Below are 10,909 nucleotides of genomic sequence, written 5' to 3'. Positions count from 1 at the left end.
TTATCCTCCAGCCACCTCCAGAGCTGCACTCACTATTCTGCTGTTACATCGTGTCATATCCTCTAGACACCTCCAGAGCTGCAGACACTATTCTGCTGTTACATCGTGTCTTATCCTCCAGCCACCTCCAGAGCTGCACTCACTATTCTGCTGTTACATCGTGTCTTATCCTCCAGACACCTCCAGAGCTGCAGACACTATTCTGCTGTTACATCGTGTCTTATCCTCCAGTCACCTCCAGATCTGCACTCACTATTCTGCTGTTACATCGTGTCTTATCCTCCAGTCACCTCCAGATCTGCACTCACTATTCTGCTGTTACATCGCCTCTTATCCTCCAGAGCTGCACTCACTATTCTGCTGTTACATTGTGTCTTATCCTCCAGTCACCTCAAGAGCTGCACTCACTATTCTGCTGTTACATCGTGTTGTATACTCCAGTCATCTCCAGAGCTCCAGTCTCTATTCTGCTGTTACATCGTATCTTATCCTCCAGTCACCTCCAGAGCTGCAGTCACTATTCTGCTGTTACATCGTGTCTTATCCTCCAGACACCTCCAGAGCTGCAGACACTATTCTGTTGTTACATCATGTCTTATCCTCCAGTCACCTCCAGAGCTGAAATCACTATTCTGCTGTTACATCGTGTCTTATCCTCCGTTCACTTCCAGAGCTGCACTCACTATTCTGCTGTTACATCGTGTCTTATCCTCCGTTCACTTCCAGAGCTGCACTCACTATTCTGCTGTTACATCGTGTCTTATCCTCCTGTCACCTCCAGAGCTGAAGTCACCATTCTGCTGTTACATCATGTCTTATCCTCCAGTCACCTCAAGAGCTGCAATCACTATTATTTTGTTACATCGTATCTTATCCTCCATTCACCTCCAGAGCTGCAGTCACTATTCTGCTGTTACATCGTGTCTTATACTCCAGTCATCTCCAGAGCTCCAGTCTCTATTCTGCTGTTACATCGTGTCTTATCCTCCAGTCACCTCTAGAGCTGCAGTCATTATTCTGCTGTTACATCGTGTCTTATCCTCCAGTCACCTCCAGAGCTGCACTCACTATTCTGCTGTTACATCATGTCTTATCCTCCTGTCACCTCCAGAGCTGCAGTCACTATTCTGCTGTTACATCATCTATTATCCTCCAGCCACCTCCAGAGCTACAGTCACTATTCTACTGTTAACATCGTGTATTATCCTCCAGATACCTCCAGAGCTGCAGTCACTATTCTGCTGTTACATCAGGTCTTATCCTCCTGTCACCTCCAGAGCTGCAATCACTATTCTACTGTTACATCCTGTCTTATCCTCCAGTCACCTCCAGAGCTGCAGTCACTATTCTGCTGTTACATCATCTATATTCCTCCAGTCACCTCAAGAGCTGCACTCTCTATTCTGCTGTTACATCGTATCTTATCGTCCAGTCAACTCCAGAGCTGCACTCACTATTCTGCTGTTACTTCATGTTTTATCCTTCAGTCACCTCCAGAGCTGCAGTCACTGTTCTGCTGTTACATCATGTCTTATCCTCCAGCCACCTCCAGAACTGCACTCACTATTCTGCTGTTACATCATGTCTTATCCTCCAGAGCTGCAGTCACTATTCTGCTGTTACATCAGGTCTTATCCTCCACTCACCTCCAGAGCTGCAGTCACTATTCTGCTGTTACATCGTGTCTTATCCTCCAGTCACCTCAAGAGCTGCAATCACTATTATTTTGTTACATCGTATCTTATCCTCCATTCACCTCCAGAGCTGCAGTCACTATTCTGCTGTTACATCGTGTCTTATACTCCAGTCATCTCCAGAGCTCCAGTCTCTATTCTGCTGTTACATCGTGTCTTATCCTCCAGTCACCTCTAGAGCTGCAGTCATTATTCTGCTGTTACATCGTGTCTTATCCTTCGTTCACCTCCAGAGCTGCAGACACTATTCTGCTGTTACATCGTGTATTATCCTCCAGTCACCTCCAGAGCTGCGTCTCTATACTGCTGTTACATCAGGTCTTATCCTCCAGTCACCTCCAGATCTGCACTCACTATTCTGCTGTTACATCGTGTCTTATCCTCCAGACACCTGCAGAGCTGCACTCACTATTCTGCTGTTACATCGTGTCTTATCCTCCAGTCACCTCAAGAGCTGCACTCACTATTATTTTGTTACATCGTATCTTATCCTCCATTCACCTCCAGAGCTGCAGTCACTATTCTGCTGTTACATCGTATCTTATCCTCCAGTCACCTCAAGAGCTGCACTCACTATTATTTTGTTACATCGTATCTTATCCTCCATTCACCTCCAGAGCTGCAGTCACTATTCTGCTGTTACATCGTGTCTTATCCTCCGTTCACCTCCAGAGCTGCAGTCACTATTCTGCTGTTACATCGTGTCTTATCCTCCAGACACCTCCAGAGCTGCAGACACTATTCTGCTGTTACATCGTGTCTTATCCTCCAGTCACCTCCAGAGCTGCAGACACTATTCTGCTGTTACATCGTGTCTTATCCTCCAGTCACCTCCAGAGCTGCAGACACTATTCTGCTGTTACATCGTGTCTTATCCTCCAGTCGCCTCCAGAGCTGCGTCTCTATTCTGCTGTTACATCAGGTCTTATCCACCAGTCACCTCCAGATCTGCACTCCCTATTCTGCTGTTACATCAGGTCTTATCCTCCAGTCACCTCCAGAGCTGCAGTCACTGTTCTGCTGTTACATCGTGTCTTATCCTCCAGCCACCTCCAGAGCTGCACTCACTATTCTGCTGTTACATCGTGTCATATCCTCCAGACACCTCCAGAGCTGCAGACACTATTCTGCTGTTACATCGTGTCTTATCCTCCAGCCACCTCCAGAGCTGCACTCACTATTCTGCTGTTACATCGTGTCTTATCCTCCAGACACCTCCAGAGCTGCAGACACTATTCTGCTGTTACATCGTGTCTTTTCCTCCAGTCACCTCCAGATCTGCACTCACTATTCTGCTGTTACATCGTGTCTTATCCTCCAGTCACCTCCAGATCTGCACTCACTATTCTGCTGTTACATCGCCTCTTATCCTCCAGAGCTGCACTCACTATTCTGCTGTTACATTGTGTCTTATCCTCCAGTCACCTCAAGAGCTGCACTCACTATTCTGCTGTTACATCGTGTCTTATCCTCCAGACACCTCCAGAGCTGCAGACACTATTCTGTTGTTACATCATGTCTTATCCTCCAGTCACCTCCAGAGCTGAAATCACTATTCTGCTGTTACATCGTGTCTTATCCTCCGTTCACTTCCAGAGCTGCACTCACTATTCTGCTGTTACATCGTGTCTTATCCTCCAGACACCTCCAGAGCTGCAGTCACTATTCTGCTGTTATATCGTGTCTTATCCTTCAGTCACGTCAAGAGCTGAACTCACTATTATTTTGTTACATCGTATCTTATCCTCCAGTCACCTCCAGAGCTGCAGTCAATATTGTGCTGTTACATCGTGTCTTATACTCCAGTCATCTCCAGAGCTACAGTCACTATTCTGCTGTTACATCATGTCATATCCTCCAGTCACCTCCAGAGCTGCACTCTCTATTCTGCTGTTACATCATGTTTTATCCTCCAGTCACCTCCAGAGCTGAAATCACTATTCTGCTGTTACATCGTGTCTTATCCTCCGTTCACTTCCAGAGCTGCACTCACTATTCTGCTGTTACATCGTGTCTTATCCGCCAGACACCTCCAGAGCTGCAGTCACTATTCTGCTGTTATATCGTGTCTTATCCTTCAGTCACGTCAAGAGCTGAACTCACTATTATTTTGTTACATCGTATCTTATCCTCCAGTCACCTCCAGAGCTGCAGTCAATATTGTGCTGTTACATCGTGTCTTATACTCCAGTCATCTCCAGAGCTACAGTCACTATTCTGCTGTTACATCATGTCATATCCTCCAGTCACCTCCAGAGCTGCACTCTCTATTCTGCTGTTACATCATGTTTTATCCTCCAGTCACCTCCAGAGCTGCACTCACTATTCTGCTTTTACATCACGTCTTATCCTCCAGTCACCTCCAGAGCTGCTCTCACTATTCTGCTGTTACATCGTGTCTTATCCTCCAGTCACCTCCAGAGCTGCGTCACTATTCTGCTGTTACATCAGGTCTTATCCTCCAGTCACCTCCAGATCTGCACTCACTATTCTGCTGTTACATCAGGCCTTATCCTCCAGTCTCCTACAGAGCTGCAATCATTATTCTGCTGTTACATCGTGTCTTATCCTCCTGTTACCTCCAGAGCTGCAATTACTATTCCACTGTTACATCATGTCTTATCCTCCAGTCACCTCCAGAGCTGCACTCACTATTCTGCTGTTACATCGTGTCTTATACTCCAGTCATCTCCAGAGCTACAGTCACTATTCTGCTGTTACATCATGTCATATCCTCCAGTCACCTCCAGAGCTGCACTCTCTATTCTGCTGTTACATCATGTTTTATCCTCCAGTCACCTCCAGAGCTGCACTCACTATTCTGCTTTTACATCACGTCTTATCCTCCAGTCACCTCCAGAGCTGCTCTCACTATTCTGCTGTTACATCGTGTCTTATCCTCCAGTCACCTCCAGAGCTGCGTCACTATTCTGCTGTTACATCAGGTCTTATCCTCCAGTCACCTCCAGATCTGCACTCACTATTCTGCTGTTACATCAGGCCTTATCCTCCAGTCACCTCCAGAGCTGCACTCATCATTCTGCTGTTACATTGTGTCTTATCCTCCAGTCACCTCCAGAGCTGTAGTCACTATTCTGCTGTTACATCATGTCTTATCCTCCAGCCACCTCCAGAGCTGTAGTCTCTTTTCTGCTGTTACATCATTTCTTATCCTCCAGCCACCTCCAGAGCTGCAGTCACTAATCTGCTGTTTCATCGTGTCTTATCCTCCAGTCACCTCCTGAGCTGTAGTCACTATTCTGCTGTTTCATCGTGTCTTATCCTCCTGTCACCTCCAGAGCTGAAGTCACCATTCTGCTGTTACATCATGTCTTATCCTCCAGTCACCTCCAGAGCTACACTAACTATTCTGCTGTTACATAGTGTATTATCCTCCAGTCACCTCCAGAGCTGCACTCACTATTCTGCTGTTACATCATGTCTTATCCTCCTGTCACCTCCAGAGCTGCAGTCACTATTCTGCTGTTACATCATCTATTATCCTCCAGCCACCTCCAGAGCTACAGTCACTATTCTACTGTTAACATCGTGTATTATCCTCCAGTTACCTCCAGAGCTGCAGTCACTATTCTGCTGTTACATCAGGTCTTATCCTCCTGTCACCTCCAGAGCTGCAATCACTATTCTACTGTTACATCCTGTCTTATCCTCCAGTCACCTCCAGAGCTGCAGTCACTATTTTGCTGTTACATCATCTATATTCCTCCAGTCACCTCAAGAGCTGCACTCTCTATTCTGCTGTTACATCGTATCTTATCGTCCAGTCAACTCCAGAGCTGCACTCACTATTCTGCTGTTACTTCATGTTTTATCCTTCAGTCACCTCCAGAGCTGCAGTCACTGTTCTGCTGTTACATCATGTCTTATCCTCCAGCCACCTCCAGAACTGCACTCACTATTCTCCTGTTACATCATGTCTTATCCTCCAGAGCTGCAGTCACTATTCTGCTGTTACATCAGGTCTTATCCTCCACTCACCTCCAGAGCTGCAGTCACTATTCTGCTGTTACATCATGTCTTATCCTCCAGTCACCTCCAGAGCTGCTGTCACTATTCTGCTGTTACATCAGGTCTTATCCTCCATTCACCTCCAGAGATGGACTCACTATTCTACTGTTACATCGTGTCTTATCCTCCAGTTACCTCCAGAGCTGAATTCATCATTCTGCTGTTACATCATGTCTTATCCTCCAGTCACCTACAGAGCTGCACTCACCATTCTGCTGTTAAATCATGTCTTATCTTCCACTCACCTCCAGAGCTGCAGTCACTATTCTACTGTTACATCAGGTCTTATCCTCCAGTCACCTCCAGAGCTGCAATCATTCTGCTGTTACATCGTGTCTTATCCTCCTGTTACCTCCAGAGCTGCAATTACTATTCCACTGTTACATCATGTCTTATCCTCCAGTCACCTCCAGAGCTGCACTCACTATTCTGCTGTTACATCGTATCTTATCCTCCAGTCAACTCCAGAGCTGCACTCACTATTCTGCTGTTAAATCATAAAACCTACAAAAGACAAAAATATATCTCATACCCTACCATCATTATATATAAATGTAAAGCAAAGTTGCATAATAAATATAGGGTACTTAGTGAACTATTTTTGATCAAAAAAAGTATACAAGCCGTCCCACCAGCGGCAAGGTGACCCTAAATTGGGACGGTACCTATACTGCCTATATTAAAAACCTTACTGTATATCAAAGTTGAAGCAATGCATATAAAAGGGTAGACAAATAGGACCGGGTCCCAACTCCAGACCACCCAGGCCCGTGGTAAGCTACATATATACCAGTCAGCTCAACAAAGGGGATGCCACACCCTTAAATTGCACAGAATGCAAACAAGACAAAAAACCAGGCAATGTGAACTGAGGTCTAAGATGGTAGACATGCAAGAAATAGGAGCATGTTCACACTAGCAAAAAAGAAACAAAACCTACAAAAGACAAAAGACAAAAATATATCTCATACCCTACCATCATTATATATAAATGTAAAGCAAAGTTGCATAATAAATATAGGGTACTTAGTGAACTATTTTTGATCAAAAAAAGTATACAAGCCGTCCCACCAGCGGCAAGGTGACCCTAAATTGGGACGGTACCTATACTGCCTATATTAAAAACCTTACTGTATATCAAAGTTGAAGCAATGCATATAAAAGGGTAGACAAATAGGACCGGGTCCCAACTCCAGACCACCCAGGCCCGTGGTAAGCTACATATATACCAGTCAGCTCAACAAAGGGGATGCCACACCCTTAAATTGCACAGAATGGAAACAAGACAAAAAACCAGGCAATGTGAACTGAGGTCTAAGATGGTAGACATGCAAGAAATAGGAGCATGTTCACACTAGCAAAAAAGAAACAAAACCTACAAAAGACAAAAATATATCTCATACCCTACCATCATTATATATAAATGTAAAGCAAAGTTGCATAATAAATATAGGGTACTTAGTGAACTATTTTTGATCAAAAAAAGTATACAAGCCGTCCCACCAGCGGCAATTTAGGGTCACCTTGCCGCTGGTGGGACGGCTTGTATACTTTTTTTGATCAAAAATAGTTCATTAAGTACCCTATATTTATTATGCAACTTTGCTTTACATTTATATATAATGATGGTAGGGTATGAGATATATTTTTGTCTTTTGTAGGTTTTGTTTCTTTTTTGCTAGTGTGAACATGCTCCTATTTCTTGCATGTCTACCATCTTAGACCTCAGTTCACATTGCCTGGTTTGCTGTTAAATCATGTCTTATCCTCCAGCCACCTCCAGAGCTGCACTCACTATTCTGCTGTTAAATCATGTCTTATCCTCCAGTCTCCTCCAGAGCTGCAGTCACTATTCTGCCGTTACATCGTGTCTTATCCTCCAGTCACCTCCAGAGCTGCAGTCACTATTCTGCTGTTACATTAGGTCTTATCCTCCACTCACCTCCAGAGCTGCAGTCACTATTCTGATGTTACATCAGGTCTTATCCTCCGTTCACCTCCAGAGATGCACTCACTATTCTGCTGTTACATCTTGTCTTATCCTCCAGTCACCTCCAGAGCTGCAGTCACTATTCTGCTGTTACATCGTGTCTTATCCTCCAGTCACCTCAAGAGCTGCAGTCACTATTCTGCTGTTACATCATGTCTTATCCTCCAGTCACCTCCAGAGCTGCACTCACTATTATACTGTTACTTCATGTCTTATCCTCCATTCACCTCCAGAGCTGCAGTCACTATTCTGCTGTTACATCGTGTTGTATACTCCAGTCATCTCCAGAGCTCCAGTCTCTATTCTGCTGTTACATCGTATCTTATCCTCCAGTCACCTCCAGAGCTGCAGTCACTATTCTGCTGTTACATCGTGTCTTATCCTCCGTTCACCTCCAGAGCTGCACTCACTATTCTGCTGTTACATCGTGTCTTATCCTCCAGTCACCTCAAGAGCTGCACTCAATATTATTTTGTTACATCGTATCTTATCCTCCATTCACCTCCAGAGCTGCAGTCACTATTCTGCTGTTACATCGTGTCTTATACTCCAGTCATCTCCAGAGCTCCAGTCTCTATTCTGCTGTTACATCGTGTCTTATCCTCCGTTCACCTCCAGAGCTGCACTCACTATTCTGCTGTTACATCGTGTCTTATCCTCCAGACACCTCCAGAGCTGCAGACACTATTCTGTTGTTACATCATGTCTTATCCTTCAGTCACGTCAAGAGCTGAACTCACTATTATTTTGTTACATCGTATCTTATCCTCCAGTCACCTCCAGATCTGCAGTCAATATTGTGCTGTCACATCGTGTCTTATACTCCAGTCATCTCTAGAGCTGCAGTCTATATTCTGCTGTTACATCACGTCTTATCCTCCAGTCACCTCCATAGCTGCACTCACTATTCTGCTGTTACATCGTATCTTATCCTTCAGTCACCTCCAGAGCTGCAGTCACTATTCTGCTGTTACATCATGTCATATCCTCCAGTCACCTTCAGAGCTGCACTCTCTATTCTGCTGTTACATCATGTTTTATCCTCCAGTCACCTCCAGAGCTGCACTCACTATTCTGCTTTTACATCACGTCTTATCCTCCAGTCACCTCCAGAGCTGCTCTCACTATTCTGCTGTTACATCGTGTCTTATCCTCCAGTTACCTCCAGAGCTGCGTCACTATTCTGCTGTTACATCAGGTCTTATCCTCCAGTCACCTCCAGATCTGCACTCACTATTCTGCTGTTACATCAGGCCTTATCCTCCAGTCACCTCCAGATATGCACTCACTATTCTGCTGTTACATCGCCTCTTATCCTCCAGTCACCTCCAGAGCTGCACTCATCATTCTGCGGTTACATTGTGTCTTATCCTCCAGTCACCTCCAGAGCTGTAGTCACTATTCTGCTGTTACATCATGTCTTATCCTCCAGCCACCTCCAGAGCTGCAGTCACTAATCTGCTGTTTCATCGTGTCTTATCCTCCAGTCACCTCCTGAGCTACACTAACTATTCTGCTGTTACATAGTGTATTATCCTCCAGTCACCTCCAGAGCTGCACTCACTATTCTGCTGTTACATCATGTCTTATCCTCCTGTCACCTCCAGAGCTGCAGTCACTATTCTGCTGTTACATCATCTATTATCCTCCAGCCACCTCCAGAGCTACAGTCACTATTCTACTGTTACATCGTGTATTATCCTCCAGTTACCTCCAGAGCTGCAGTCACTATTCTGCTGTTACATCGTGTCTTATCCTCCTGTCACCTCCAGAGCTGCAGTCACTATTCTGCTGTTACATCATCTATATTCCTCCAGTCACCTCAAGAGCTGCACTCTCTATTCTGCTGTTACATCGTATCTTATCGTCCAGTCAACTCCAGAGCTGCACTCACTATTCTGCTGTTACTTCATGTTTTATCCTTCAGTCACCTCCAGAGCTGCAGTCACTGTTCTGCTGTTACATCATGTCTTATCCTCCAGCCACCTCCAGAACTGCACTCACTATTCTGCTGTTACATCATGTCTTATCCTCCAGTCACCTCCAGAGCTGCAGTCACTATTCTGCTGTTACATCAGGTCTTATCCTCCACTCACCTCCAGAGCTGCAGTCACTATTCTGCTGTTACATCATGTCTTATCCTCCAGTCACCTCCAGAGCTGCTGTCACTATTCTGCTGTTACATCAGGTCTTATCCTCCATTCACCTCCAGAGATGGACTCACTATTCTACTGTTACATCGTGTCTTATCCTCCAGTTACCTCCAGAGCTGAATTCATCATTCTGCTGTTACATCATATCTTATCCTCCAGTCACCTACAGAGCTGCAATCACTATTCCACTGTTACATCATGTCTTATCCTCCAGTCACCTCCAGAGCTGCACTCACTATTCTGCTGTTACATCGTATCTTATCCTCCAGTCAACTCCAGAGCTGCACTCACTATTCTGCTGTTAAATCATGTCTTATCCTCCAGCCACCTCCAGAGCTGCACTCACTATTCTGCTGTTAAATCATGTCTTATCCTCCAGTCTCCTCCAGAGCTGCAGTCACTATTCTGCCGTTACATCGTGTCTTATCCTCCAGTCACCTCCAGAGCTGCAGTCACTATTCTGCTGTTACATCGTGTCTTATCCTCCAGCCACCTCCAGAGCTGCAGTCACTATTCTGCTGTTACATTAGGTATTATCCTCCACTCACCTCCAGAGCTGCAGTCACTATTCTGCTGTTACATCGTGTCTTATCCTCCAGACACCTCCAGAGCTGCAGTCACTATTCTGCTGTTACATCGTGTCTTATCCTTCAGTCACGTCAAGAGCTGCACTCACTATTATTTTGTTACATCGTGTCTTATACTCCAGTCATCTCCAGAGCTGCAATCACTATTCTGCTGTTACATCATGTTTTTTCCTCCAGTCACCTCCAGAGCTGCACTCACTATTCTGCTGTTACATCGTGTCTTATCCTCCAGTCACCTCCAGAGCTGCACTCACTATTCTGCTGTTACATCATGTTTTATGCGCCAGTCACCTCCAGAGCTGCACTCACTATTCTGCTGTTACATCGTGTCTTATCCTCCAGTCACCTCCAGAGCTGCGTCACTATTCTGCTGTTAAATCAGGTCTTATCCTCCAGTCACCTCCAGATGTGCACTCACTATTCTGCTGTTACATCGCCTCTTATCCTCCAGAGCTG

Source organism: Phyllobates terribilis, unplaced genomic scaffold (genome assembly GCF_046119375.1).
Source record: "Phyllobates terribilis strain yellow unplaced genomic scaffold, ASM4611937v1 Scaffold_158__1_contigs__length_4374303, whole genome shotgun sequence".
Lineage (NCBI taxonomy): Eukaryota > Metazoa > Chordata > Amphibia > Anura > Dendrobatidae > Phyllobates > Phyllobates terribilis.
Note: the sequence above shows the minus strand (reverse complement) of the source record.